The sequence below is a fragment of the Brachycentrus maculatus genome, unplaced genomic scaffold (assembly GCF_059751285.1).
Source record: "Brachycentrus maculatus isolate JH-2025_06_01 unplaced genomic scaffold, ASM5975128v1 h1tg000055l, whole genome shotgun sequence".
Lineage (NCBI taxonomy): Eukaryota > Metazoa > Arthropoda > Insecta > Trichoptera > Brachycentridae > Brachycentrus > Brachycentrus maculatus.
In genome coordinates, this window is record NW_028280809.1 from 3,571,659 (window position 1) to 3,596,679 (window position 25,021).

The window sequence follows — 25,021 nt, forward strand, 5'->3', positions numbered from 1 at the left end:
TACAGATCGTTTATTATATAAGTTCTTTAATTACTTATAAGCACTTTAATTACTATTGATATTAACTATTATAATTTAATCTAATTAATTAATGAAACTTTGAATTAAAATGTGAAGCTAGTAACACGTCCTTTAGAACCAAACGATGCAGGCGAATCTCGGCCTCCTCTCTTCGGTTGGCCGCTTTTGTTGAATTCGTTCGGGAATCGAATTCCGTGGCGAATTCGTATTTTCAGTGGTGTCAACCTGACGGCGTGGCCAGACGCCTACACATGTATTTGGGTGAAGAATATATGACATTACGTAATTTTTTAAAATGAAAAATGTAGTTCGAAACTAGCCTTTGATATTTAAAGGGCAGTGATACTTCGTTATTAAAACAGCAAACATATTTCACAGTTAGGGCAATTAGACGGCCACTGTTTACGAACTAGAGTCACGTAGTCCACACCCCGAAATACAGTAATAAATTCATTTTTAGCGAAAATATTCATTCCGCCCGCTTCGGCGGTTTGCAAGAAAAATATGAAAATTAAAAATATTAAGGGCCTCTCTTAAACTTGCTTGCATCCAAACGATAGACTTTGCGGCCATATTTGGGTGGAATTGAGATACGAATCTTTGTGAAAAACATTCAAAAGCTAGTTTATCTCTTTGTAAATTTGATTAAATTATTCGTATCGCATAAAATAGAAAATAATTGAGAATTATCCGTTTTCATTTCTTTACAACTTTTATAATACGTTTCAGAAAATATATTATTAAAGGCTTTATATTTTAAATAGGGGAAGCCTCTTGGTAACAATCGATGAAAATGTTACAACACTGGCTAGAACACTCAAGAAGGGTGAAAAGTCATTAAAAAGAAGAAGAAAATGATACCTATAAAGATTTTTTTACACATTTCACAGACGATTTTTTATTTATGATAAAGTTCGTATACATTACTAAAAAATGTCACTAGTAAGTAGTTAAGACTCCTAGGTGATTTTTTTAAAATACGTTTTTCTATGATATTTACCACAGCGCTTTTGATATGAGGCGTCTGCACCCTATTATATGTTAGTATTGTGTAGGAAATGGCATAAGGTGGGGAAGATTAGAGAAAAACTCTTATTTTTTTCTATTCTCACAGTTGAGAATCGAACTAATGACCCAAATTCGCAGTCATATCCATTGAATAACAAAAAACTAATTGACAACCTTAATGTATTTTAGAAAAATTACATATTTTTACTAATTTAAGAACAGAACCAATGATAAATTTTTAAGACTATGAGTAGTTTTGAACACCTGAAGAAAAACGTTAAAATGCACACCGTTCCCAATTTGCCTGTAATTATAAAAGAATGTGTTTTCATCGTCCATATGTCGGTGTTAATTTACGATGTGACCGGAATAAGCTTCAATTTCTAATAGATTTATATTATCCACTGACACTTCGTGATGGAATTGCATTTTAATATATTATTAGATTAAAACCAATATTTTAAGCTTTTCCACTTTATTTTTATTTGACCAGCGACCGGGTTTCGTCGTTACCGACATCATCAGACTGGTGGGAGGCTATACAAATTGTTATTTTATATATAAAACAAGGCAGGAGTTGATAAAAGAAGTTGATATTTCTCAACAAAATTGTATCAAATCATGGTTATCAACTCCTGCCTTGTTTTATATATAACAACAATTTGTATAGCCTCCCACCAGTCTGATGATGTCGGTAACGACGAAACCCGGTCGCTGGTCAAATAAAAATAAAGTGGAAAAGCTAAAAATATTGGTTTTAATCTAATAATATATTGAATTTCTAATGAAATAATTAGAACAAGACAACAAATTCGAGTAAATTTCACATCAAGGTTATATTTTCTTTATAGAATTTCGATAAAATAAACAAAGCCAACAATTTGTAGAAATAACAATACGATACTTGGCAAGTACGCATTTATACGTATTTTGGTGTAAATAGAAGAGTATTAATTATTGTTAGTATAAGCGGGGTATAACGTGGGAACGCTCACGAAGGTCAAACGCGCTGACCGAGCAACTATTGGGTTTGGCTACGAGTGTGAATCGATCTATTCAAAAAAATTAAACACATGTATATTGAGTTTCATTTCATTACACACAACTAGTTTCGAAAACTGCAGTTGTTTTCATCTACAGGTGATTAGTGAAAACTGTATTAGTATTTATTTTCACCTATGAATGAAAACAACTGTAATTCTTTAAACTTGTCATGTTTAATGAAATAAAAGTGGTATTACACAAGTGCTTTTTTTTAATAATCAACCTTTCATTCCGCAAAGTTAATGCCGAATCAATAAATAATACGATCTATTCAAATTTGAACCAACAAAATTATACCCGAACGGAAAAAAACGACGAAAGACAAAAATTTTAATACATGTGATGCATGATATATCGCTCGCTCCTTTCAAGAACGTCATAAATCAAAAATCGTCAATTTTCAGTTGTGGATGTTTTCGGAATGCCCAGAATATGTTCTATATCCCAGCAAAAAAAGGCATATTTTTAACTTTATATTTACCCGCTACAGAGCAGAAAATGTTGTTTTTTTTGCATTTTGAAGAAAAGGTATTGTTTAATATATTTTTTAAACATACTAAATATTTTTCAAATGGAGAAAAAACCTTCAGGTTTTACCCGAAAAGATCTGTTGCATAGTAAAATGTTAAATAAGTGGCTTGATATTTATTTTTAATACATTGTATTATATTTTTAAACTTTAAAAACGCACTCCTGAAAAATCAAGTTTTTGATTTATGACGTTCTTGAAAGTAGTGAGCGATATGTGAAAAAGAAGTAGAATTTAAGCTTTGGTTTGTATGATTCATTTTGTAAGGTATCCACGAACGTCTTTCTTATCCTTCTTAAGCCATATCACACGGGGGGATCAGGCCAAACTGGTGAGGCTTATCGTGTTAAGAGGCTTGAAGAGAAGGTCATGAGAAAGGGCTGTTACTAGATGTGTATATCCACTACTGCCTGTTCAATTGCAGCAGTACTTTAAAGAGCACAGGATCACACGAAGAGGAAAGATAGAGTCTGTACATAGCAATAATTCAAGAATCGCCGTGATAAATAATACGAAGAAAATAACCATGTCATGTAGAGACAATTGATATTCTAAGATGAACAGAAAAGACAAGGTGGAGAATAATGTAGAAATTATACCGAAAAGATCGTAATTACATACTACTACTACTACTTCTACCATCACGCCGTTTCCCCGCAGGGGTAGGCAGAGAGGATGGAACGCCACACTCTTCTGTCCTGACATACACTCCTAGCCTCCTTCACATCCATACATCTAGTCATACATGCCCTCCGATTACGCAGACTTTTGACACCGCCAGATTTTAGGTTCTGATTGATCTGATCGCGCCAAGTCTTTTTCGGTCGTCCACGTTCTGTTTTCCCTCTCACATTCGCCACATATATTTTCTTAGTCATTCTTTCGCTATCCATTCGCTCCACATGTCCATACCACCGCAAAGAGCTCTTTCTAATCTTTTCAATTATTCCTCGTTCAGCCTTACATTCCTTCCTTATATCATCGTTTTTAATTCTGTCATACAATGATTTTCCACACATTCGTCTGAGGGAGCGCATTTCAACAGCATTCACTCTGCTTTCATCCTTCCTTTGCCAGTTCCATTTTTTATATTATTACAAAACACATAACGCAGGGTGATATTTTGTAAAAATAGATAATAGAAATAAGAAATATTGGCCAGTAGTATTCTATCTTTTGGCATCCTAAAACTGGCATTATATGTAATATTGTCAAGTAAAAACCTTACACGGAGCACAGAAGAATAAAGGAGGTTCGTTATGTGATAAAGTTACCGGATGTTTTCTCTCTACTATTTATTCAATAATTACCCTGGACTGGTGTACCTGAAGCATGGGGCTGATCGCCTTTCCTTCATGTGTTAATGATCAAGATAACACTGCGTTTATATGATGCAGTGCCCTATGCACCATTGGGGTGCGGATAAGGGTTTGAAGAAAAAGAGAGCTACCGGAGAGAAAGTATGTGCAAAGAAAGTATGTATACCAGATGTAGATAGGCGTAAACAAAACGGACGACGAACTCGTAAAAATGTCTTCATCAGATGATTTATTCAACTTTCGATACCTCGAAAGAACTTAAAAATGCGGTTTGGTAAATAGTACCAAATTATATCCGATGGCAGTTTAAATAATATAAAAACTTGTTTGAAAGTCATTAACAAATATTTAAACGGTTTCTAAAAAAAATAACACAAACGCGGAAATATCGTAAAGCAATTATCGTCACGGAAAAGTAAAGCGAATTATGTTGGTTTAGCGTAATTAATATTTAAAACGGAAATCAAACAACAATAGTACTACAGCAAAAAAATATATTCTTATACGCTCTTCACTACCAATTCTGAATACTAGCTGAAAGTCACCGGTGTTCCGTAAATCGTACTTCGAGATTGTGAATTTATTTTTATTACTAACATAGTTACATTTTTGTCAATTTTTGTTTTATATCTAAATAATATTACTAGGGCATATATTTTTAAGCGGTACGTTACAAAAAAAAAGAAAAGCTCTTGTGCTTGGAGAGGAGATCTTGTTTAGTTTTTAATTGTATGGTCTGTGTATGTTTATAGTGTTCGTTTAGTTTAATTTTTAGAATCTTTGTGTCTTTTATATTTTAAATTTCTAAAGGTAGGCTGTTGAAAATTAATAAATAATAATAAACCCTTATCCGCACCCCAATGGTGCATAGGGCACTGCGTCATATAAACGCAGTGTTATCTTGATCGTTTACACATGAAGGAAAGGTGATCAGCCCTCCGCTCCAGGTACCAGTCTAGGGTAATATTGAATAAATATGACAGTGAAAAAATCACTTATATTTATTTTACCCCCCTTGGGAATCGAACCCGGGACCTCCGGAAAGGTAGCCGAGCGTGCTGACCATTACACTACGGAGGCGGACAAAAATTAGTTTATTAATCAGTATTTGTAATTTTCTTAGTACTGTTTTGAGTTGCATTTGGGGATTTTTTAAAATTATTTTTAAATATTTGGGATATTGTTGTTGTTTGTGTGAGATTTGAGTGCTTGTTTTTTTAAGTAGTTGTATGATGTTTGTTAATGTATATTTTCTACTCTATTTTTGCGAGAAGGGTTTGTGTTGAAAAATTTAACCTTTGATCTACGGAATTACAAACGGCTGTAATTTTCCTGTCCATGTTATCGCCACGATTCACCGAGTAGCCCGAGTCAGAGTTAAGGCGTTGGAAGCAGCATTCATGATGCCCGCAGACCAGTAAGGAATCACACATTGTAATTACACAAGAGTTGAATTGTTATCAGGCCTTTCTAAAGCACGTCTACAGGCCATCTTGTCTGTAGTCAGTGACCGAAGAATCCGGTCACACACTGACCTACCTGCCGCGGAATGCGCATGATGTAAGACGTCGCATTCGGTTAGCATCGCCCGATTTATCCACGCTTCGGTTAGGGAATGGTGCGTGACTAACGCCCTACACACGCCGAAAGAACATCTCGAGTTTTTATTTTTAATGGCATCCTCCATTATCTAAAAATTATAGTCTGCTGATAGTATAAGTGGTGTATAGTATTTACAAAAACGCATCATTCGTTTTCAAACATATGTTAATGAGATATTACTGCCACTTATTATCACGCGATCTTGTTGTATTGGAAAGATTAAAGGATGGACCCCTACTATTTTCTTGGATACATAAGAATTGCTATAAACCTTTCCCTTTATAACTTTCTCCTACTACTAAATACTATCATCACTCCGTTTCTCTACAAAATAAGCAGATAGGATGGAACCCCACAATCGTATGACCCTCTGATTGGAAACAGCTATTTAAGGTATCAAACGTTTTGACCAATATCACTAGGCTGTTTTTGGTTGTTTGGAAGATATTGTTTTTTGGCAATAAGCCCGCCAATGTACTTATTTCTTTTCTATACATGAAGTTTAAATAAATTAATAATTCAGTACTAATACTCTTAGTTTCCTCTACTTTTATGCATCTAGTCATAAATGCTCTAAAAATATATTTATACGATTTAAGTACAGCGTTTGTAACGCAAGCAATAAAGCTAGACTGTTATTTTTTATGTTGTTTGAAGTGCCAAACATAGTCTTAAACAACAGAGCGCAGTCATAAAATTAAGTAATTAGTACTGGTTGGTGCGTACAATCCTCGATACTTGTCGAAATCACAAGACAGGCAGAATTCCACGGATAAGAAAAAAGGACCCAAAGACAAATATCGCTCACTCCTTTCAAGAACGTCATAAATAAAAAATCGTCAATTTTCAGTTGTGCATGTTTTCGGAGTGCCCAAAAATGTACTATATCCCAGCAAAATCGGCATATTTTTAACATAATATATACCCGCTACAGGGCAGAAAGTGTTGTTTTTGCATTTTGAAGAAAATGTATTGTTTAATTATTTTTTTAAATGTAAGTACTAAATATTTTTCAAATGGAGAAAAAACATTCAGGTTTTACTTAAAAAGATCTGTTGCACAGTTAAAAGTTCAATAAGTGGCTTGATATTTATTTTTAATACATTGTACTATATTTTTAAATTTCAAAAACGTTCTCCTGAAAAATCAAGTATTTTGATATATGACGTTCTTGAAAGGAGTGAGCGATATGTGATACCGAATACACTAATTATTATGCTGTATTGATGTATTTATGTTTATTAGACATGTTATTGATACAAAACATTTGTAGCTATCGACCACACATACACACGAACACACACAACACCTGTGTGGAGAATGATAACGAATGAGATTCAATCCCGCCCACCTGTATTCCGCATTTGGTATCAAGATGGGCCCATCGGGAGCCGGCTGCGTCGTCAAAATTTGAATTGATTTCAATTACAATATTATCAAACATACTATTCTAAGATCATTTCCCTATACTGACTAGGAAATAATAATAACAAACAATTAAAATATGTACGCTTTAGTATCACACCATACATGGCAGTCTCATGTGAACAATGGCATTGCGGCTAGTGGGATTGAAAAATATTAAAAGACCAATGTCTAAATTTGTTCTAATGATAGCCTGTCTGTATACAAAGGACTTATTCGAATCGAGCAAAAACCAACACATACTTAAAGGTTTCTCTAAATAACAGGTTTAAACGTATTCGAATCGATTCAGACGACTGGCCTTAATTTTTGAGCAAATCACATACTACGGGACTGTGTTTAAGCGAGGCGTACTTGAGCTCACAAAGGAAATTGCGATTACCCTACTGCAAACACCACTTAAAATGGGAATATTTGAGTGAAAATTATAAAATTTAATTTCCGAGAGGAGTTTCTGCGCATAAAATTATGAAATAAACATTTAATACAATATAATAATTATAAATTGAGGTCAAGAAACTAAGGAGTAGTAGAGGAAATCCAACACTTAAAATAATATATTCAAAAGTGTTATAGACGGAATTTTATGAATATTTTAATTAATTGACACGGCAGTCATTTTAAGGTAATATTTATCCATTTTTAATTTAATTGTCACTTGGTGCACAATAGGTTGAAAGAAATAGAGGAATTAACAATTGATTTTTTATGAATATATCTAGTTTTATGTTTAAGTCAGTCCGTTGTCATCAATTTTAAAGTTTTGTCGGAGTCTAAGAAGCAAATTTCTAAGAATTTACGACAAAACTAATATAATTACGAAAAAGTAAGTAAACACCAAGACACGACACTAACGACACAAAACTCTTTTATTTGTGAAACACTCGATTAACGACATTATACGTTATTAATCATCAAACTGAAAGGAATGTAGCGAGGCAGCAGTCACACCCCTATTTCTCCTATTCAGTCAAATTACGGCAGGGTGTTGATCAATACACCAAAAGTGTGATACCGCCGTGTGAATGTACTCCGGCCCATATTACACAAAGGTCACCGGTCTAAGGTAACCGGCTGGGCAGTAATCGAACAACATCACGAATCTATAAATATAAATAAAAACTGTTAAAATCAATTTAGAAGCTCACATGCATGAGACCAAAGTTCCGTTTGCTTCTCGTAAAAAACCTTTCAAATCTGCGAATAATTTAAGTATTAAAGTGGAATAATTGATTGTCCGAGTATCACTTTCAGATACAGTTGTTAGTTGATTAACGAGCGCTACGGTTAATCCAAGTTTTTTTTTGTGTGGAGGAAAACGAATGTTTTTGTAAAGGGATACATTATACGTTATATTATAATAACGGCATTATTTTATTTTACTTATTGGTACATAGGCCTGAAAGGCTTTTTTAGATGCACAATATAAGGAAATAATTTGATACTATTACAGCAAAATAATGCAACATAACTATACAAATAAACTAATGTTTTGGTAAAGGGAGATATTTTGCGTTACATTATAATAACGGCACCAATCTTTTATTTATTTTATATTATTTTAATATATTATTAGATTAAAACCAATGTTTTTAGCTTTTCCACTTTATTTTTATTTGACCAGCGACCGGGTTTCGTCGTTACCGACATCATCAGACTGGTGTCAAATCAGCCATCAGACATCATCATGTCGGTAACGACGAAACCCGGTCGCTGGTCAAATAAAAATAAAGTGGAAAAGCTAAAAATATTGGTTTTAATCTAATAATATATTAAAATGCAAATCCATCACGTAGTGTCAGTGGATAATATAAATCTATTATTTTATTTGTTGGTACATACGCCTGAAAGGTTTATACATACACAATTTAAGGAAATAATTTCATACTATTACAGCTATATAATGCAACGTAAGTATACATATTAAAATAATGTTTTGGTAAAGGGGGATATGAAACGTTATATTAATAATATTTTCTTTGTTTTATTTTATTTATTGGTACATAAGCCAGAAAGGTTTTTTACATGCACAATATAAGGAAATAATTTAATCCCATTACAGCAATATAATGCAACGTAAGTATACATATTAAATTTTAGCATATATACGATACAAAATTGTAACTAACGCGTTAATATTACATTTGTATTATATCTGAATAATCGATTGCGATTTTGTTCGTGGAAAAGTTAACACCAGTAATGGCGCTGAATTCAGGTCAACTGGGTTATAAAATAATAATAAAAAAACGTCAATGGAATTCAATAATGTTTACACACGATTACTTGAATAAATAATAAAGTAAAAATAAAAGTTTGACACCACTATTCTCGGAACGTTGACCCCAATTTTTCGAGCAGTGCTAAATATTTTGCAAGCTGTTAAAAAATAGTTTTAAAAAACCTAACTATCACCAGGTGTGTATTCTAATTAACGGACTGGATAGATTTTTACGGAACGGTCATTAGTTTCACTGTTAATGACCAAATCAAAGAAACTTTACGCGAAGTATTAAGAGATATTGCCATATGGTATCGTTAAATTAACACGTGATGTACTAATTTAGTAATTGAATGATCGGAGAGTCGAGCAGTCGGCCTGTGGGCTAGTGAGGTGATACTGGGCGTGAAGAACGCGATCCGTGTTCCGTTATAATGTACCAAACTGGCAAAGCGAAACCTGATTGATTTGGTCGCAGTAAATTATACATTCAGAGCAGGAGAGGATGTGGCATTGTGAACCGAACTAAATATCATACTAAGAGTTTCTGCTCAGTAAAAAGCTTCTTTTCATCTCACCAATAGATGTCTCTAGTGAAGTTCTAGTTATTCAAGAACAATGTTTCTAAATTGGTTCATATATATAGAACTTCCCAGAAATTGAGTAGTGTGGTTGTCAATAATGGGTAGAATTGGTGAATGTTACACGTGTGTAAAGTGATCACTTAAACCAGCCTCGTGATATGACGGTCGTCAGCCCTGTAAATTCCAAGACTTCCATATTCTTCTTCATATTTGATGAGATGTCAAAAATAATATCTAAATATCGTATTTAGTGATCACTACTTCTGTGTGAGATAAAAGTACGATAAATACTTGGTAATTAATCATGCATAGTTATGATTTTAAAACAAAACACAAATCACGATTCTACTGTTTTTTTGTTGTTGTGTAACAGCTTCTGATGACATTGTGAAACCATCAACATGCTTTATATTTTCTTTCTTTTCCATTTATCCAGACTGGGCCATTGCAACACGCGGCTGGGTACAGCTAGTAAATTAGCATTACTTAATTAATTCAATTACCAAGAAAAAATATGACACGTCGTCCACGTTTATTAGCACCAAAGGTTAAATAAAATCGATTGAATGAATACAATAGGAATAACCAATTATTACAATGAATAATTGGTTAGGAGTCGTAACAATCGGCGGGTATGTATGAGGGATGCATGAACGTGGAAGAGGCGAAGAATGTTTGCAAGGACAGAGTGGTGTGGCGCTCTATTCTCTCTGCCTACCCCTGCGGGGAAGCGGCGTGATGGTTAGTTAGTTAGTTAGAATGAATACATATTATAAATATAACGTACTGAGATATGTGACGTCGATATCACTATTTTCACTCGAGTCTCGACCAATATCGATTCTTTATTTTTAGCGTTTTCACACAACAACAACAAAAACATTGTCTACAGATTACGAAGAATACATTATTCGGGTTTCAACGTAATAATTTGGTTTGATGGAAACTCGGGACATAAAAATAAAAATATAAAACATGGAAACATATAAAAATTTGGCATTTTACTTAAACGACTTACCCCAGTATATATTTCATATTATTCTTAAGTCATCACATCATTTATTATCGAATGCCGAAACAGACTGAATTATGGGGATCATTTTTTTTCATAAAAAAAACTATCGCTGTTTTAGTAAAGGCACCAAAATTAAGGCTTTAACGTTGTACTGTTACTTAAAATTTCAATCCGAGTTTAAAATATGTAAGCGGTTTGATATAAAAGCTAATTTCACCAATGAACACTTATTTATATTTCTTAAATGTATACGTATTTTCTTGTATCATTTTCTTATAACGTAAATAATATATATTTTTAAATACCCATTACAAAGACAAAACCATGATAAAATCATTTAATTTTCCTCTTAATCGATAAACAAAGGCAAAATAATTTTGAAATTAATCACCCCTCACGATCATACGATTTATTATTTAGATAAACTTCACTATCCTCAAAAAAAATGCGAACGCAGACGATATGAAAGTTTGTCAGGATTGCGATGATACGTGCTATATATCACACTGAGTTAATGTACAACTAAGTAGCGGGAAGAATAATAGGGAGAAGTATTATCTCCCACTCGTCTGACAGAAGACAATGGCTCTTGAGAGCAGACATAAAGGTCGTGTCTTTAATCTAAAATAATTGCCACCACAGGGTCCTGATTACTCGCTATAAAGCAGTCTGCCACATACGCTGAGCAGACGTGTCCATCTCATCGAGGAAGAATGATGGCAAGAAACGTTTTCATTTCCTACATACAAATATAAATAAAAGTTTACTGTTACTCAGAAAAAAACTTACTTAGCGAAATTTCTAACGCACTTCTGTATTTTAAATAAAAGTAGAGTCTTGCGTGACGCACACTCAGAAGAAATCAAAAACAAAGGAACCAATTTTAATATGAACTAATATATAAAGCGAATGGGAACACGCGATATGACAGTTTCACCACAGATCGATTGGAGCCAACAATAATGCTTTGAGAGGAAAATGTCGCACGCGACGCTAATGATTTATTTATCGTACGTATAAATCCTATTTTCACACTCAACCAAAAAATAAAGATATGATAACATTACCATTGTACATTAGTTTCCTTCTCAAATTTTACACATTTTGAAATACGTATTAAAGTTCTAAAATGCGGAAATTACCGAATAAAGGACATACCATAATTCTACATAATAGAAATCATGTAGCAAACAACAACGTTTTAAAGAAACAACGTAATTTAATTTATAAGACTTCCCTGTCGCCCCCGTGGACTGTTCGTAAGTAAACAAATATTATTTCTAAAATAGCTTTTTGAAATTCCGCCTCTTTGTGACAGGTTTTACATATCGAGCGCATGCTGCAAAAGTGCTTATATTACTTTAAAAAACTGATTAATGTTTTTTTTTAAATCGGCAACAGGGTTCCGGAGAAATTTGGTGCTCCTAATATGATACATAAATTTGTCACAAAAATCTCAATTTGAAAAAACCATAGACGAAAAAACATAGAAACAAAGCGAATCTTAAGATTTTAGAAAATAGTTTAATCTATTTTCACGAGGTGAAATGTATTATCAGAGAAACTTTAAAGGGGTTAAGCCGGTATGTTGTTTATCGTGTTATTATTTCCAAGGCGAACAAAATTCATTACGGTCTACAGAGCGTATTATAATTATCACATCCAACCATTACTTATGATGGAAAACATGAAAACACTGGTTCAGATAATGCAAGTAAAATTAATTCAGAAGCGAATTGATGCATTCATTTTATTAAAGCTCACTAGACTGTAGTTTTGCTTGATTCAATAATAATGAAATTGTAAATCCATATAACTTATCAACCTTTGTAAAAAAAAACTGCCAGATGCTCAATATTGAAAAAAAAACACGCTGAAGATAATTTTGATAGTAAATGTATGTATGTATGTATGCACGTAATATCAGGGGAATGACGTCAAAAAACTTGAAAAGAAGAGACAACCGTTAAAGGAAAAAAAATCACAAAAGATACAAGATGCATAGCTACGAGAAGGTATGTGTGAGTACGTATACTCAAGTAGTGGGCTTGATATTTTCACTCCTGACATATACAATACACATACGTAGAACGGGAAGGCGAGGCAGTGCACGATGTGTTTTAAGCATCGCACAAATGTATCTAGTTTTATGTTCAGAAACCGAAATCATGTATAGAATTAACTAAAATGACCAAATGTTCAAAGCATTAAAAAAAAGTACGATGAATGATCTCGCGTTAGAAACCAAAGGTTAGTCTTAGCAATTTTCATGCGGTAAGCATTAAAAATACGATTTAACTGATGGAAACAATTACAATTAATAATAATTTATGGTATGTGAGTATTTGGACATATTTAGAAGATTTTATGTAAAAATATATGAATATATATTTACTCTAGAAAATAACGAACTTCAAAGACTTGAACAAAAGAAAAACATATGATATTAAATAAGTGAAAATATTAGTTAGTATACTGAATGTAATGAGTTACCTATAGAAACAAAAAAATAAAGATCTTGTTCTATCAGATATAACTTCTTGACAAATCACTTTTTAAATCAATTTTTTGACTCTTTCGACTATCACAAGCACATGAAATTCAGAAATCACATGGATCAGCGTTAGAAAAGTTTGGATTTGTAATTTTTTGCTGGGTATACGTTTGCTCATTTACTCCTCGTTTAAAAGAGTGTTGTTTTGCTAAATATTATGAAGTTTTGTACAGAGCTTTGCTTAATTTAGTCAACTCTTTCTAAATATTACATAAATTCAAACAAATACAACTTCACGTGTACAGGAGTAAGTATGGTATCGGATAAAGCTAATGATGAGGCATTTTTTGCCATCCAGACGAACTAAATTAATCCAAAGCTAAGGGTAAAATTCAAATCGCGAAAACTGTAGACTTCTTTTGTGTTATGACTTTATAATATAAATGCGTGAGCTTTTAAGCAGCACACTTGTAAAAAAACATGTACAGTATCAAGAGGAGAACAATACAATGTATAATATTGTAATGATTGGGAGTAGGGTGCTGAATGTATATCATAGTAGACTCGGGCGCCGCCTAGACGCTAAGGCGGCGCTTGCACAGAGCTGCGACATTACTCCCCATACTATTCTCATAGAATTTGAGGCAGAAATCAGTGGTATAGATATAACAGTAGGCTTAAAACGCAACTAAGCGAAACGTTATCAAAAAGAAATCTTCAAAAATCGTCAACAATATCAGTTTTAAGATATAAAAAACGCAAACTGACTCGAATTATGCATTTTCCTCATACAACGGGGCATATTAGTGTTCTCACCCCGCGAGAAAAATGACTAAACTGACAAAATTAATATTTTTTTCACACATTAAAAAAAATCCAATTTAAAAAAAGCTTATTCCTACACCTACACCTACACCTGCCAGAAACGTGACAAAATTGAAATACGTACATATTTTTAGTGAAAAATATGTTATTTATGTACTAAACTTATTGACATCCTTGTTTAAAAAAAGTCTTCTGAAAAAACGTATTTAAGACTTAGAGTACGTCAAAACACGTGTCATAGATTACAACATATCTTACAAGATATAGTGGCATTTTTACCAAGTGAAATTTAAATTAAAAATGTATTTTCAGTTGTCTTTTGGGTGTTTGATAGATATAAAATATACCATTAGACCATAACTCCAAAACACATTTATAATTTATGATAATTAATGATATTTTTCTACTTTACTATCAAACAGCGTTTTATATAGTATTAATTGAAAAGACTCGGAAAATTCCGAGTATTATAATGGTTACACATAACGCTCATTTGCGAGAACAACGTCACAATTAAATATTGGATCATTTAAGAGATTTTAAAGTGTTCTGGAGTAAACCACAGCTAATATTGTACATGAACAAATTGTCAAGGCCTCATTCCATTAAATTACTAAAAGCTACGAATTTCGAGTTGCGACTTTGCTCTCGCAAATGTACGCGGTAGATTTATCGTGACAATCCATGTAAAGTGCATAATACGTACAATGTATAGTAAACGCCGTGACGCCACTCATTCAAAAGGCGGTAATTGAGCATGTCTGTCTGCTAATCGGGTGCGCCGGCTAACAAGCTAATTTCCTAATGTAGCCATCCCAAGGCTGGGATAAACTAACCCGGCGTTGCCTGAAGGGCACGCGAGTCGCATCACGGGGTGACTCTCGCTCTTTGAGGCCATTATTATTGTATCTTGTACAAAAGATGACTGCGGCGCATGGAGGATTGTCACCCACGCGGAATTGATCATATGGAGACGAAGTAAAAGAAAGAAAAATACATATATCATCAATATACTCGTATATGGGGCCGATGTTAGCTTACGATTTTGTCGAAAATCGAGTGTTTTGAGTTTACGATGTATAAACAGAGTTTAGTACATCAAATCTGGTGATTTTTATTACAGAAACAAAACATTAAGAAAAATACAGTAAAATCTCGATTTAATGGACTAATCGGAGGGAGGGAAGTCGCTAAAGCCGAAAGTAGATTATACATAAAAAAAATTAAAATAACTTTAAAAAATATTTTTTGAAAATATGATTACAGTATTTAGATCTAAATAAACAATACAAAATATTATTCTTTAAATCAACTGTTAAATTACGAAAATGCGTAAAATGTAGTTATACTCCGTTATATGATGAATAGTCAATAAATGATATTAGATCGTCGAGATGTGATCTTACCAATGAGAACTTCATGGTCGCTAAAAATTGTATACAAGCGGTTACACTTGAATTTAAGCATGTTTAATACTAATAGGACGTTTGTTTTTACATTTGACCAATTATTTTGCCCATTATATCTATCTACCAAATAGAGGTCCGTTTTATCGAAGTTTTACTGTAACCTACCAATATATAAATATTGCGAGAATGGCTTAGCATCCAAGTTTAAGTTTTTACTCCAAAAAAATATATAAATCGTTAAAAAGTTGACATTTTCGGAATCCTACCACTTACACTGTCTTAAATTAATATCACAAGAAGCGGCTGGAATTCTCTGTACAAAGAGATTATGACGCGGGCAAAATGGCTCAAAGCTGGAACACAAAGCACCAGACGCCCACATACTGGAACGAGAGTTGAAAGCATCAAAGGGAAAAGGTGCAGGGAGCGAAGGTGTTAGTGAACTCTGAGATCGGTGCTACTTAAGTGGGTGAAATAGGCCCCAAGAAGGCGCGGAGCGGGTCCAAGGGGGCGCAGAGAGGGTCCAAGGGGGCGAAAGAGTTTGCTAAGGAGCGAGTCGATAAGTAGACTATAGAATAGTGATTTTTCAAAAGGAGTTGTTACCATTACAAAATATGAAAAAATAAAATAAAAATATTGATAGTATTGATCATTCATCGTTCACTTTGTGTACTACCACTTAAAATTACACAAAGTGAACGTAAAATGATAAGGATAGTGTTATATTACCATACCACTAAGTTAAAAAGGCTTATAATATATAAAGTATTGATAACATTAACCCCTATAAGTTTGAATTATTATTATTATTTTTTTTTTTAAATAGACAGTTGTATAATACCACTTATTGATTTTTATTACATTACTACACACGACTAGTTTCGAAAACTATAGTTGTTTTCATCAACAGATGAATATTAAAACTGCAGTTGTTTCCACCTATCGATGAAAACAACTGTAGTTTTCGTAACTAGTCGTGTGTAATGAAATAAAACTCAATGAGTAGTATTATACAAGTGTTTACTTTGAAAAAAATCAACATGTCATTCCGCAAAGTCAAAACTGAATCAATAAATAGCAAATTAAATATTGTTTTTAAGGCGTTCTCTCCATATATCAACATATATTTATTTCACGACACACAATAAAGAGTAATGACAAAAATATAGAAGTTGATTGATATTGAATTTTTTGCGTTACGACTAGTCTTCTTTGGCTATGTTCAGTCAGCGATAAGGATCACAAATATATAACACAAATATAAACATAAGAAAAAAACAGATATTTATGCTGGTTAATTTGTAACTAAGAATGAGGTCGCCATAAACCAAGCTTCAATTGGGAATGGTGATGTAAAAGAAACTTTTTATCACCCTGTTTACGCAGATCCTCGAGCGAAGAAAGTAAATTATAACGGAAATTTTCGATTGATCTAACTTCTACGATAAACACGAAGATGGAAACGGGTTGATAAATGGCCAACACTTCGGAATAAAAACATCAATTCCGCATATCGCACATCACTCAACTTTGATTTACTCATATGTATACTATATGTGTATCTACTCGTATATCGATTGATATGAAAAAAATATAGGAAAATTTCAAAATACATTATACGGTTATATGGAAATCGCAATATGTTCTTTGTTTGATAAAACACTTTTTTAATGATATTGTTATTAGCGACTCAAATAATTTAAATAATATTAATGTACATACTCGTATACTATTTGCTTATATATATTTTATTTAACTAACATAAATAACTATGAAATCAAAAAAATTATATGAATTTAGATTACACACCAAAATTATAATTATACGTGAGTTTTATTATTTACGTTTTTTTTGTTGATTTTTCTAATCTGGTAGAAATAAACGAGCTTACTAATTTTCATAAAAAAGCTCAAACATGACACCTAGAATTTTAGCTAAAAAACGATAAATTTCATCCTTGGCAAGTTCAGAGTTAAAATATATTATTCATGTTATATGTCTTGTCGGCATACATGAAAGAAACAATAATTTATTGCGTTAGAAATAAACTCACAACGCAATAAATCAACTGAAAAATACGTGAATTTCTGCACAGGAATATATCATATCATATATCAATATGAATTAAATAATAATTTAAAATTTATCTACTTGTATATCCCAGGCGGATTTGCTCGCCAGACCGAACTGATGCGGTTTCAGCGAATGGAGTCAGTGAGCACTGTTTTTCAGCCAAGAGATAAAAGCGTTAGAAAAAAGAAAGGTTACTTTTTTTGGGCCCTAGATTATACGCTTGCTTTTGAAATGTTACTGAGGAAATCGGCATTGAGCCGCCGACTGAGAGAAGACAGCGAGATTCATTTGTCCAACAAGTAGCGAGAAAAGAAAATAGTATGAATATTTTGAAAAGCGGTGCAGCGTTAAAAACAGGCGAAAAAATACAAATAGTTTTATAACATGTTTAGTACAGAAAACCCCCTTATAACATTGAGGTAAGTACCGCGTTATTGGAGAGAACGTAATAGAGGGTAAATGTCCTTAAATTGAATTCTAATTTAATAATGCAGTGTCTTCTTCTCGGCATTCTTGTCCGCCTCCGTTGTGTAATGGTCAGCACGCTCGGTTACCGTTGTGGAGGTCCCGGGATCGATTCCCAGGGGGGGGGTCAAATAAATATGAGTGATTTTTTCACTGTAATATTTATTCAATATTACCCTGGACTGATACCTGAAGCGGAGGGCTGATCACCTTTCCTTCATGTGTAAACGATCAAGATAACACTGCGTTTATATGAAGCAGTGCCCTATGCACCATTGGGGTGCGAAAAAGGTTTTTTTTTATTTATATTCATTTAATAATGACTCATTTCAGCTGGTCGGAATGTAAAAACACAATTTGAAACATTAACCCCTTACAATGTTTCCTCCGATAACGTGGTACCTATCTCAACGTTATAGGGGGGTTAACTGTATATAGTTTTAAGCGATTTATACCCAAGAAATAGGCATTTATTAATGTTGATAAACTTTTTTGATTACAAATATTTTTTTTAATAATAAAGAAAATAACATTTGAAAACAGACTCCCTAAAATTCCTAAACTATTATTTACATGAGTCCGGTAATAATATTTCTTTTCTTCCGCTTTTTTCTACGGCAGACAAACCTACTCCCTTCCCACTAAGTAGGGTGGTATACTTGAAAACATGTTATGCTAGAAAAGTAACATCAATAAGGTAAGAAATAAATAAGGCATTTTGAACTTTATATTATTATGAATTCAAAATCATAATTTCGTTTCATTTTCATCGAATTAAAAATCAAAATTATAGGATAGAAAATTTAAAAAAAATATATAAAAGAAAGAGCCATAAAGCGTTTATGTAAAAACAACTAAAGTACATTTTAATGATTAGATAAAAAAATCATATAACAAAAAAAACTATTATATAAGTAGTGTATTAAAACACAAATCAACTAAAATACTTGCGGTTAAACAATATAATGATTAAAGAAAGTACCTATCTATAATTTCTTGTAACCCTTATCCGCTCCCAATGGTGCATAGGGAACAGCATCGTATAGAAGCAGTGTCATCTTGATCGTTAAATACACGAAGGAAAGGTATCAGCTTTGCGCTTCAGATACCAACCGGTCCAGGGTGACATAAAAATATCAGACTGAAAAACATTTATATTTATTTTGACCCACTTGAGAATCGAACTCGGGCCTCCAGAATGGTAGCCTAGCACGCTAACCACTACACTATGGAGACGCATTTACAATTTTTAAAAATTAACAACTTTTGAGTGTGTCCAAATGCTTGTTCACAAATCTGTATTATCTCTAATTAAAGGAGTTTTTTTATACTATTTTTTTGACATCTCAACATAGATGAAGAAGAATTTTACAAACTTCCATATTCGTCTTCACCTATGTTGAGATGTCAAAAAAAAATAAACAAAATTGATCGATCATATATCACTCACTCCTTTCAACAACGTCATATAACGAAAATCGTCAATTTTCAGTTGTGCATGTTTTCGGAATGCCTAGAAAATATAATATATCCCAGCAAAAGCGGCATATTTTAAACTTAATATTTACCTGCTTAAAAGGTATTATTTAATTATTTTTTTAAATACACTATATATTTTTCAAATGGAGAAAAAACCTTCAGGTTTTACCTAAAAAGATCTGTTGCACAGTAAAAAGTTCAATAAGTGGCTTCATATTTATTTTAAAACATTGTATTATATTTTTAAACTTAAAAAACGTTCTCCTGAAAAATCGAGTATTTTGATTTATGACGTTCTTGAAAGCAGTGAGCGATACATGAAACATGTTGTCTACGTGACAATATCATACGTAGATTCCGAATTCGTATAGGTGACTCGTAAATAACATTAATATTTTCGACACGACAACGTTTAAAAACCAGTTTAGCCCAAATTGCGGAAGGAACCGGTCGCAAACCTGACCCCGATATATCTCGTCAATTGTGAATGCAAATTATTTCCAGCCACGTACTATCAATTGTTCAAAATGCAATGTCGAATTCAGTCCTACCTTTAAAAAAAACCTTTCGTCACCATTTTTTTTTAAATCGTAAATTTTTCATTATTTTTCATGAAAAAGCATTTTCGTAATAATTTTACACAATGTTACTTACTGTAGGTATTACTAAAAAAACAATCCTTTTTGGTATAATTTATATTTGAAGCACTAACTTTGTGATTTTCCAATTTATAATCAAAATGTTTCAAAATCACTATAAAATATACTGATTTTAAAACAAAGTTACATTTTAATTATAATTCTTTTTTGGGTAAATTCATGTATTATTTCCTCCTCCCTATTTGACGAGCATTGTATTACATTCTTAAAGTGCTTGTAAGTATCCCAAGTATTTTGTATATATCACCTTTTAGACATGTTTTCACTATGATTTTATCTCACATCCTATGTAACCTCACATGTAAAATCACATCATTAATTTTAGTTTTACTTAGTAAATACAACTATTTCTTTATATCTATTGTGACACGTGTTTCGACGCATTTCGCATCATTGTCAATTGTTTGATTGACGGTAACATCGCATTGTTTAAAATCGAATTTTTAGTAAGATAACTAAAGTGTTTGCTTAGAATTTTACTAATAAATTAAATGAAATTATATCAATTTCAAATATAAAGAGTAAGTGGGAAAAGGCAATAAACCTTATAAAGTTGAACCCTACGTAAGGCCGTGATATGCGGTGATGCATAAGCCGTAGCTGAATTAAAGGTCTCTTGGGCGTTAGGTTAACAAAACAAAAATATAGACTTAAGCAGGTAAATGGTGTTGTTCTAAGAATTTTAAGAGTAAAGTAGAACAGGTGATTGAATTACTTTCTTAAAGGAAGCGACGCTTTAAAGAAGCGATTTTTGATCCAAATAAAGCAAAACTGCATTCAGTAAGACGCGATGACTCATATCTATTTGATCAATTAGAATATTTCATACACGGAGATAACGGCACGGTACGAGCGTGCTATTATCGTATGGCACTATTATTACGGCGGGTACGTGCAACTCAGAAATGCGGTTTCAATAAATCCAGCCATAAACGTATCTGCAGTTGACATTTTAATGTTGCATTATTATTTGTAGCGATGTGACGGCGCGCATGTTCCGTAATTAAACATAGTCATGGAAATATATAACATATAATAAAAATATAATGTCAACTTTTTTACAGGTCGGGATAAGTGGGATTGTAAAAATTCAATTCCGGGATTCCAGGATTGGAGCCGGTATTGAGCAAAGAGAATCGCCGCTTAGAAAAATATTTAAAATACCAAAATGGGAATTGCATCGCATCGATTGAGTGTTGAATTGATATTAAATTACATCAAAGCAAGATGATCACTCCTGAGCTTCAGTTACCTGACCCGAAAAATATAAAATAAATATTAAAGTCGGAATCGAACCTAGGACCTGCGTGTGGTATCTAAACGCGATTACCACTACACTGCGGAGGCGGATAAATAATTTAGTACAAGTAATTTTCAAATTCAATTCAAACCCTTATCCGCATCACAATGGTGCATAGGGCACTGCATTATATAAACAGTGTTATCTTGAACGTTAACACGAAGGAAAGGTGATCAGCCCTCCGCTTCAGGTACAAGTCCATGGTAATATTGAATAAATTTTAGAGTGAAAAAATCACTTTTATTTATTTGACCCCCCCTGGGAATCGAACCCGGGACCTCCAGAACGGTAGCCGAGCGCGCTGACTATTACACTAAATCAAATAAATCTTGACTCAATAACATTAACACATGTATAACAAATATATGGAACTATTTAATTGGCTTTTATCATTGTTAATGTAAGTATTCTTTATATTTTTTTTATGTATAAGCTGAATAATTCCCAAACAAATAAAATAAAATGCAACCATAAACATTATTTTTTAAAAACGGATAAATTTATTGTATTTTTTCGCATTTAGTAGTTATTTTTATCTAATTAAATAATGTTTAAACATGCGGTGATTTAATTAAAAAATATAATGAACGGTTAGAAAGAATGAATTGTAATGATATGACACCTCGTGCCTACTTACTTGCCAACCGTGGTAAATGGGTGATTCGACATACATAACAAATACGTCAATTAAAAATAAAATGTCACTTAGCATGCACACTTTGTCCGCCTCCGTAGTGTAATGGTCAGCATGCTCGCCTACCGTTCTGGAGGTCCCGGGTTCGATTCCCAGTGGGGTTTAATAAATACAAGTGATTTTTTCACTCATTTATTCAATATTACACTGGACTGGTACCTGAAGTGGAGGGCTGATCACCTTTCCTTCATGTGCAATCGATCGAGATAACACTGCGTTTATATGAAGCAGTGCCCTATGCACCATTGGGGTGCGGTAAGGGTTTTATTTTATATAGCATGCACAAAAAAATATACCACCTTATTTTCAAACAAATCCCTTTAAAATAGTTCTAATTCCAACAGTAAAATATTTATTTATTTGTGAATTACAGAGCTTAGACATAAAAGAAAATATATAAAAATAGTTAGATTGAAAATATATAAAAGTAGTTGGAAAAAGAAGCAGAGGACGACCGAGGAAAACTTGGCACAATCAGGTATGTCAAATACTTGAAAGCGGCCGGGTCAGGAGTCGTAATAATCGTCGGGTATGTATGAGGAGATGCATGAATGTAGAAGAGGCAAAGAATGTTTGCAAAGACAGAGTGGTGTGGCGTTCGATTCTCTCTGCCTACCCCTGCGGAGAAGCGGCGTGATGGTTAGTTAGTTTAGTTAGTTTTTAGATTGCCTATAATAAAAGTCAATTAAATAATTCCACATACATGTTATGAATACTTTGTTGTATATTTAGAGAGAAAAGAGAAGATTTCTTGAATTTTTTTCGCAGATACTTTGTGGCACATTTTATAAACTTTATAAAATAAAACAAAACTTTGTTTTAACCACTTTTTATTGGTACACTTTTTCCAACCGGTTTCAACAATAACCTTGTCATCATCATGGTTTATGTACTAATTCTAAAACATTGTAATATTTTTTGAAAAGAGAAGAGATTATGGGTGTGTGTGAGTGTATGTGAGGGTCTGTGTGTGTGACGGTGGGAAAGGAAAGGAAAAGGAAATGCGAGATGACGGAAATTAATAAGAGTTGTATTAGAATTAAGTCAACACCAAGCCAAGATTATGGTACAACAATAATTATTCCCAAACAGACTTTAAAAGAAAACATTTTCTTAGTAAATACAACTTTTTCTTAAAATCTACTGTGACACGTGTTTCGATGCATTCCGCATCATTTTCAAACACGCGTCACAATAGATTTTAAGAAATAATGGTACATATTTACTAAGTAAAACATTAATAAAAAATTGATGGAATTTACCACAAAGCGACTGCCTAATCAATTAATGAAATTAAAAAAACTTTATAAAAATTTGCACTTTCAGGCTTTGATTAGGCGTAGGTATGGTGGCCCATTAAAAAAAAACTTCGTGTCGTAATAAACGTAAAACAAGAATTAAAACATACTCATCTTTAATTTAAGTGAATTTCGTGTCTTGGGACCAAATTAATTATGCATTCAGAATATTAAATAAAACACTCCCATATGACGACTTTAAACGCCGTATAAAAGAATTGTTTTTATTTAATAAATAAAAACCTATTACACCATGGGAAATAATATTCTATAAAAACATGATGATAAGAGATACTATACGGAAATTAGATTTATCTACGTAATGAAGATTACTTGAAAATAAGTCTGGTATTCTGTTTTAATGTCTGATATTTCGAAACTGCTTGAGGATCCGTATTATCAAGAAGTTAGTTACTTAAAACATTTTTTTTTGCAGAATAGAATCTAAGTTAGAGTTATCAACGCCACGAAGTTAAGACGTTAACTTTCGCATGGAATCCAAGCCCTGATGCAATTAAAATATTGAACGTGATCGAAGTGCCGATGATTCATTCCCCGTGAATGCAAATATAATTATGCAATATTGAAGTAGGAACCTCGCTATTTGCATGTATTTTATTCAAGAAATGGTTGTTGAGACATTGATTTCTCAATAAATAAATCAACATCATTCACATGGAACCAAAGGGAAAAGTAAATAAATAACCAACAGCCTTCGAAAACAACAATGCGAATAAGTAATAAAAATAATTAATTTGCGTTGATTTCAGTATCGCAAATATATGGTACAATATTCGAACAACGAGTACCGTATTTTTCGAACGATATACATAACAGAAGACATTTCATTAATTGGTACTTCGTCAAGATAATAAATAAAGGAATTCTTCATTGTTAGAGGAAAATAAATCTAGGATTATATGTCTTCCGTAGAAACTTATGTGAAAAAAGGGATATTCTTTGAGTCTACGCACTTGGTGTACGAAGCAACTGTTTCGCCTTCTGAGGGCAATTCGAAATTAATTCAAATGAAGCATTCGTTTGGAAATATCCTAAACATGCTAAAAAATGTCACAAATAAATTCTTCGGACCCTCATCCGCACCCGATGGTGCATAGGGCACTGCATCATATAAACGCAGTGTTATTTTAGTCGTTAACACATGAAGGAAAGGTGATTAGACCTCCGCTTCGGGTACCAGTCCAGGGTAATATTGAAAATATTATAGTGAAAAAACCAATTATATTTATTTGACCCCCCTGTCAATCGAACCCGGGACCTCCAGTACGGTAGCCGAGAGTGCTGCCCAAATAAATACTAGCGTTAAATACACATTTAAAAAATATATATTTTCAACTACGAAAAAAATGTTTCCCCTTCTGAGGGCAATTCTAAGTGAATTCAAATGAAGAATTCGTTTGGGAATATCTTTAAAAGGCGACACGCAAAAAAGCAAAATATACTTTTCATAATAAATGTTAAATATACATTTTCATAATATTTTCAACTAGTGAGTATTCGTGCTCGAAAATCAACAAGAAGTCAACTTCTGGCGGG

General features: G+C 32.9%; 1 protein-coding gene across 36 annotated transcripts in view; it reads right to left on the reverse strand.

The window, feature by feature from the left end:
* Positions 1-25,021, reverse strand: part of ens (MAP7 domain containing protein ensconsin) — a 290,307-nt gene that overhangs the window by 159,496 nt on the left and 105,790 nt on the right. The gene's annotated exons all lie outside the window — the stretch shown is intronic.